Raw genomic sequence first — 6,655 nt, forward strand, 5'->3', positions numbered from 1 at the left:
TTAGTATCCATTGGATACCTGGGATATATGTCCAACTATGAGTCCCTTAGGGAGCTGGACATTCTTGACATAACTGGGTTGCATTATTGTATGAGTGCACATCATATTATTGGTAACTGACTTGCACAGACGAGGTTCTAAACAGGTGACATTGTATTCTAAGGTGTATGTAGGCTGGCGACTTGGTTGTGTGCACATAGGGATATAACTTCTATTGCAGGTCATGTTGTAACATACCTCAGCGGAGGTGACATATCCTGTATCTACCTCTACCATAGTTTCTGTGAGTGAATATGAGGGTCTGTCACTACAATAAGCATATAGATTTGGATGAGTGTATACATCAGTTTCTTCCATACTTGATTCGGCCCACACCCCACTATAATAGACTTTTAAAACATTAACTGGGGTAGGAACAGCTAGCAGGCAGGTAGAGAACAAATCATTGAAATTGTAGTGATCAGAAAGGCAAAAATCAGAAGAGTTCAGTATGTTGGCAGCAATAAACATCCATATGTTATCCTTTGTGTCCAATAGGCTTGACTTCAACTGTAAAGTGGAGACATTAATGTCTTGTGTCTCTCTCACAAGGAAGGGGGTGAGGAAGGGCATAATGAGGAGAGGTTCTCCGGGTGGTGAGCACATGTTGCAAGTAATCAGACAGTGGCTACTAGTGTTGAGCTTGCTACAAAGAGTACCACTGCTGCACGAATGGGAAGTCTTCCAGGAGTAGGGGTGTCCGTTGGCACTGTACCAATGCGTCTGTCTGGATCCAACTGGAATTCGTCTGGTACTCGTCACAATCTTCGGTCTGCAGTCGTGGGATCCAGAGTTGGGGCTTCCTTCAGTCGCGATGCGTGGATCCCAACCTGGGAGTCATTTGTCAATACCGCTGTTCTGGTCACTGCTTGAACTGTCGCAGGAGGTCCGTAGGGTGGGTCTAGTGACTTCAGCTTATGGAGGGCCTTCACCAGGACTCTGTCTCCAGGCTTGAATGGGTGGGTCGGTGCACCTGTTGGCAAAGGAAACGAGAGCGAAATATCACCATAATCACTGTTTAATTTTTCAATTAATTTTGCCACATATTCCTCTTGCATCTGCTGCAGATCTCCAGGTATGAGAATTAATGGATTCATTGTCCATGGGGTTGGGAAGGGTCTCCCCATCAAAATTTCAAAGGGAGATAGCTTGGTTCTTGGGTCTGGAGTCATTCTGACTTCAGCGAGAATAGCAGGTAAGTACAGAGACAAGACCTTGGATAGCACAGAATACAAGATTTACAAGAATGGCAGGAGTATAGTGTGGCACTGGGCTTCAGGGCTCACAGGAAGGCAGGTCATTTTAAGACAGGAAGGATACTTAATGGAACTATCTGGGGAGAACACAGCATGTTCACACATGCAACAATGGTGCGGGCCCTTGGAAGGGTTGAGGTGCAAAGTCTAAGGAACTGCCTTGTCTTCTCCAAAGGTGGAGATGGGTTAACTTGCAGGCAGTTCCCAGGTTGCAGTCCTCTTACTCACCCAAGAAGGCAGCTACCTAGAACTAAAGGCCAATAGACAACTGAGAATCCCTTGCATGGCTAAGGTGCTGGGATCACTAAATAGTAGGGAGTAAAATTCAAGCTGTCTTGTGTACATGGACACACAGAGACACACAAAAAAGCTAGAAGTGAGTACCCATGCAAACAGAAATTTATAAGAGATGGTACAGTTGCCCAGTGACACTGACATATATTCATTATAATTCTTAGCACACTATCAGTGTAAAAATAGAGCAACAATTTATCCAATTCCATCCTATTCTTCCATCTCACAATATAATAAAAACTTTATAAGACAGGAGATGCTTAATTATCTAAGGCATAGAAACTCATTAATGCCAGAGCTCATATATGTCAAATTAGAACACACCAAATATCTGACACCCAATAAATAAGAACTTAGAAACTGCTACAAGCAGTACAACACCAATATTAGCTATATTGGGGGGGGGGGGGGGGTGAAGTCCATAAACATTTACATATGGAAACAGTCTAATAAACCAGAATTAAACAACTTGGAAACAATACTTCCATTGGTGAATTGTCTTTGAAGGCTGTGATCTGCCTCTGTTCTGAAAGTCCCAAATCAATAAAACCAGGGCATAGAATTTATCTGAGAAATAAGCATCAAAAAAATTTAGTAACAAAACATTATATTTTCCTCCTAAAAATAAACCAAAGGTTAGAGGAATTTAGCATACAGTAAGCATGTCAAACATTTTCCTTCCTAACAGTGCACTTCTCTAATACCAAAAACTGTTGACGTCAAATTAACTATCACCACGTGGATTTCTGTTTTTTTTTGTTATGGTATACCATAAATTTAAAGAAAAAAATTATTATTGTTCACCATGGTTAAAAAAATGAGCAGCTCAAAAATACACATTAGTAATTTCCCATTTGGCTACAAGAAATTATTCTTCACCATATTGCACCCATTTGGAACATTCTTCAAAAACTGTTTTTTTTCTACAAAAGCAAAAATTATAGTTAATACACATCTGTATATACAATTAACATATTCTTTTGTACTTTCCTCTTAAAATTTACTCGGCTCAGTCAATTTGGATGACAATACAGCTGTTTACACTCCCAAGCCTTGCAATTACCTGTGTCAAAGCAGGAAGGGGGGCCCATGGTGGGCTGAAAAGCACCACATTTTTTGTTTTAAAAAGTCAATAGTTACCTCAATTATAAAGTTCAAACTGCTCACAATTTAAGAATAGAAATACAATTTTAGTCCTTAAGGTCACACTTTACACACCAAATATATTTTCTTGCTTCTAAAAGTTGCCATGACCAGCATAGCACGGATTTGTTACCTTTAGTTGTACTTGTGGCAAAATCACATCACTTTAAAACATAAGTAATAAACACAAAACAAATCATTATGCAACCAGTATTCATTCAGTGTTATCAAATGCTTTGCTGATACAGCACTTTAGGAACATTATTAAAACTAACACAACATAACAATCCATGGATCTCACACACCTCTACACGACTAAGGTTGCCCATACACAATACAATTCTCATACAATTTTCTAAACTTAAATTTAATTTTTCCCTTGGGATTCTCCATACCTTGAGAATTGCCCATTATTCTAAACTCAGAATATGAAGTGAGATTAGCTGAGTTTGAAGGTTTATCTAGGGATGTTGATGTCAGTATTTTAGACTTTACTGGCAAACCTGTCCTCTTTTTCCCACAAATAGAGCCTACTTTTGCTGGTATTTGATCACCTCTGTGGTTTTTATTGTTTGCTCTATAAACAAAAAAATGTGACAATTTGGAAACAAAACAATATTTTTTACTTTCTGCTATAAAACATTCCCAATAAAAAAAAAAAAAAATAAAATCACATTTTTTAATAATTTTAGGTGAATTTGTATTCTGCTACTAATTTTTGGTAACAAAAATCCCAATAAGCGAATTTTGATTGGTTTGCACAAAAGTATCACATATACAAACTAGGGGAAATATTTATGTCATTTTCATTTATTTATTCTTTTACTAGTAATGGCGGCGACCTGCAATTTTTAGGGGACATTGCGGCGGACAGATCAGACCCCTAACTGACATTTTTTAACACTTTTGGGGGGACCAGTGACATTACTACAGTAATCAGTGCTAAAAATATGCACTGTAATAATGACACTGGCAGGGAGGGGATTAACCCAGAGGTGATTAATGGGTTAAGTTTGAGCCTAGGGGGTGTTTTCTAACTGTATGAGGGAGGGACTTGTGAAATGATTATAGAGACCTGTGATCCTATATAGGAGGATCACAGGTGCTCTGTGATCATTTCAGAGAGAACAACGGTCTGTTGTGTTTACAACAGCAGACCATCCTTCTCTCTCAGTGGGGAATGATCGCGGGTGCCCGGGGGCAATTGCGGCCACTGGCCCCATGGATTGGCATCCCCGCTGCCTAGTGGGGAACCCCCCAGGAGCGCTCCCGCGAACTGACGTGCCCATACAAAACAACAAAATATACAAGTAGGAACTTTGTACCCACTTTTAATGTACAGAGAAGAAGAGGTGAAGCTCTAAGAGGAAAAGGTAGATCCTAAAGAGGAAGCGGTGTGGTTTACAGATGACAGGACGGACCTGAAACAGGAAGGGGTGTGGCCTTGACAGGAAGGGTGGGTCATAGTTAAATTAGGGTGTGCACGAGTTTAGTCTTGCCTAGGGCAGCACAAAACCTAAATACACCACTGCTCTGGGGATGATCTTTCTCCCATGGGCCGGCAAATTTATACCTCACTTGATATTCCACTGGTACATCTCTGTATAATGTGTGGTCTAGTTAGAAGATGCATGAAATATATTTTAATTGAAATCCTCCAGAAAAATAATCTACTTTTGTTATCATGTACATTTAAGAGGCCCTGAAGATGTGGTCATTTCTGCAAAATGCATTGACCCAAGTTCCTCATCTTGACAAATTTCTTCATAAATTTTGGGCAAAATGTATTTTGCTACATGTCTTTGATAAAAAAAAAATGCCAACAAGTGTATATTGATTAGTTTGCATGATATATGCTGGAATTATTGTTTATTATTTTTTTTTTTAGTTACTAATGGCAGTGATCAGCAATTAATAACAGGACTGCAATAGTGTGGTGGACAATCTGACACTAACTGAAGCTGGGGGAAACTGACTAAATGCCACTGACATCACCAGTGACATTAATACAGTAATCAGTGATAATAATATGCACTGTCACCGTAAAAATGAAACTGGCTGGGAAGGGGTTACATGTGTGCCTAAGTGGGTAATTTGTGTAAAGTGTGCTGTTTTTACTAATCGATGCAAAGCAGGGATGAGAAACACAGAGATCGTTCCCTGCGTACAGAGCTCTGTGTTGAATGTTAACACAGAGCTCTGGGCTGTGAATGTACACAACTGATCAGTGGGTCCTGGCTGTGAATCTTTGGCCAGGACTTGCTGGCAGGCTCCCACTGTGTACAATCACAGTGGATGCAGGCAGGGAAGGTACACATGCGTGTGCACTTAGTCCGGGGGAAGGCAGCACAGTACATTGCGGGCAGGCGGTCATTAAGTGGTTAAAATTATAGCATTCAGCCAGCATTCTGAAAGCAGACCATGTACTGACATGCAGTTAGGCCCCCATTTATAACAGTGAGTGGATGTCATTGCCTTTTTATGCATTTTACAAGTCATACAGTACATAGGGACTTACAGGATGTTCTGTGGAAGACCAATCACATGGCTTCAACTTCATTTAATGCAGAGTCCAGAAGCAGTTAAAGTGCTAAACATATTTGTAAAGGACGGCACTGTGACTTATAAATGTGCCTTATTTTTAAATGTGGCAAAACATGCAAGTAGCACACAAAGCAACAGTCCCCAGCTCACTGTTGCTAAACTTTTCCTCATTACTGACTTACCATGCCTTGTTCTGCACTGTGTCTCTTTGTGTAGGTGGCCACCTGGATAGAGGCAGGACTATGCTTCCTTTTGTTAGAATTCCACCCCTTATGACTGATGTTGTAAATAAGAAGCAGCAGGAGAGGTGGCAGAAGGACAGACCCACAGAATGAATAAAGCAGAAGCAGGCAGATCCGTCCACTGCAGGTCCTATGTACAGCTTCCTCTCCAGCATGGAGAACAGTGAGCAGCACAGTAGTCACATCACTAAATCTCAAGCAAAATCTGGCGAGTCAGAGACAGCAGTGCCTTAGATGATATCACACTGCACATATACAGCTATGAGTATTCAGAACAGGTATGCCTGAACAAAATAAGTTCACGTTTACTATTTCTGGTTCCCTGTGGGATTGCGAATTTTCACTTTTTAAGTTCAGAACTACCTCATTATTGAATTAAAGTGTTTGTAACCCTAAAATATATATATATATATATATATATATATATATATATATATATATGATCCTGTTCCTATAAATCATGTTATACAGCACAGTGCTTGTGCTGTGTCACTTGGCCCTCTTTATCACCTAAAAAACTTGGCTGATCCTGCCAGTTTCTACCCTCCCCCCTGTACACTCACCACGGTCAATCATGGCTGCTGAGCCCTGACACCATGGTCAGTGTATGTGCCTCCGTCACCAACATCTCTCCTGTCTGCTCCCGAAGTCCTCCTCCCCTCCCTTCCCTGCCTGTCAGCTTGTGTGTGTGAGCCGTGTCCTCCCCTCACCTGCTGCTATACAATGCTATACAATGTAAAAAAACTATATGTCCTTTGTAGAATTCTCTCTATTATTACCTGTTATATTGCTCAGTGCTTTTGTTTTATGTTTACATATTTAAATGACACAGCACAATACCTTATTAAAGACCGCCGCTGAGTGGTCACGTGACTTCCCGAGGCTCTCCTCCTCTCTCCCGGCTGATGTCAGAGAGAACCTCAGCCCCTCCCTCTGCAGTCCCTGGAGTGGGGCAGGAGAGCCCCGGGACATCAGCTGACTGCACAGCGGCGCTTCAAAAAAGGTATTGTGCTGCATCATTTTTATAAAACAAAGGCACTGAGCAATATAACAGGTTATAATTGAGGGGATTCTACTAGGGACCCATAATGAATTAACAACTACTTTAATGTTGATTTTTTTTTCTCATTCCAGAGA

The 6,655-nt window shown here is 40.8% G+C and overlaps 1 pseudogene across 1 annotated transcript; it reads right to left on the reverse strand.

Annotated features, from left to right (window-relative positions):
- LOC309558488 lies at positions 1-2,680 on the reverse strand (annotated as a pseudogene). The gene is made up of 2 exons: positions 2,653-2,680; positions 1-766 (listed from the first exon to the last, which is right to left on the reverse strand). The product of its transcript is annotated as an uncharacterized misc_RNA (transcript).
- Positions 2,681-6,655: the final 3,975 nt, after the last annotated feature.

The sequence above is a fragment of the Pelophylax lessonae genome (assembly GCF_965119305.1).
Source record: "Pelophylax lessonae genome assembly, chromosome: 6".
NCBI classification, from domain to species: domain Eukaryota; kingdom Metazoa; phylum Chordata; class Amphibia; order Anura; family Ranidae; genus Pelophylax; species Pelophylax lessonae.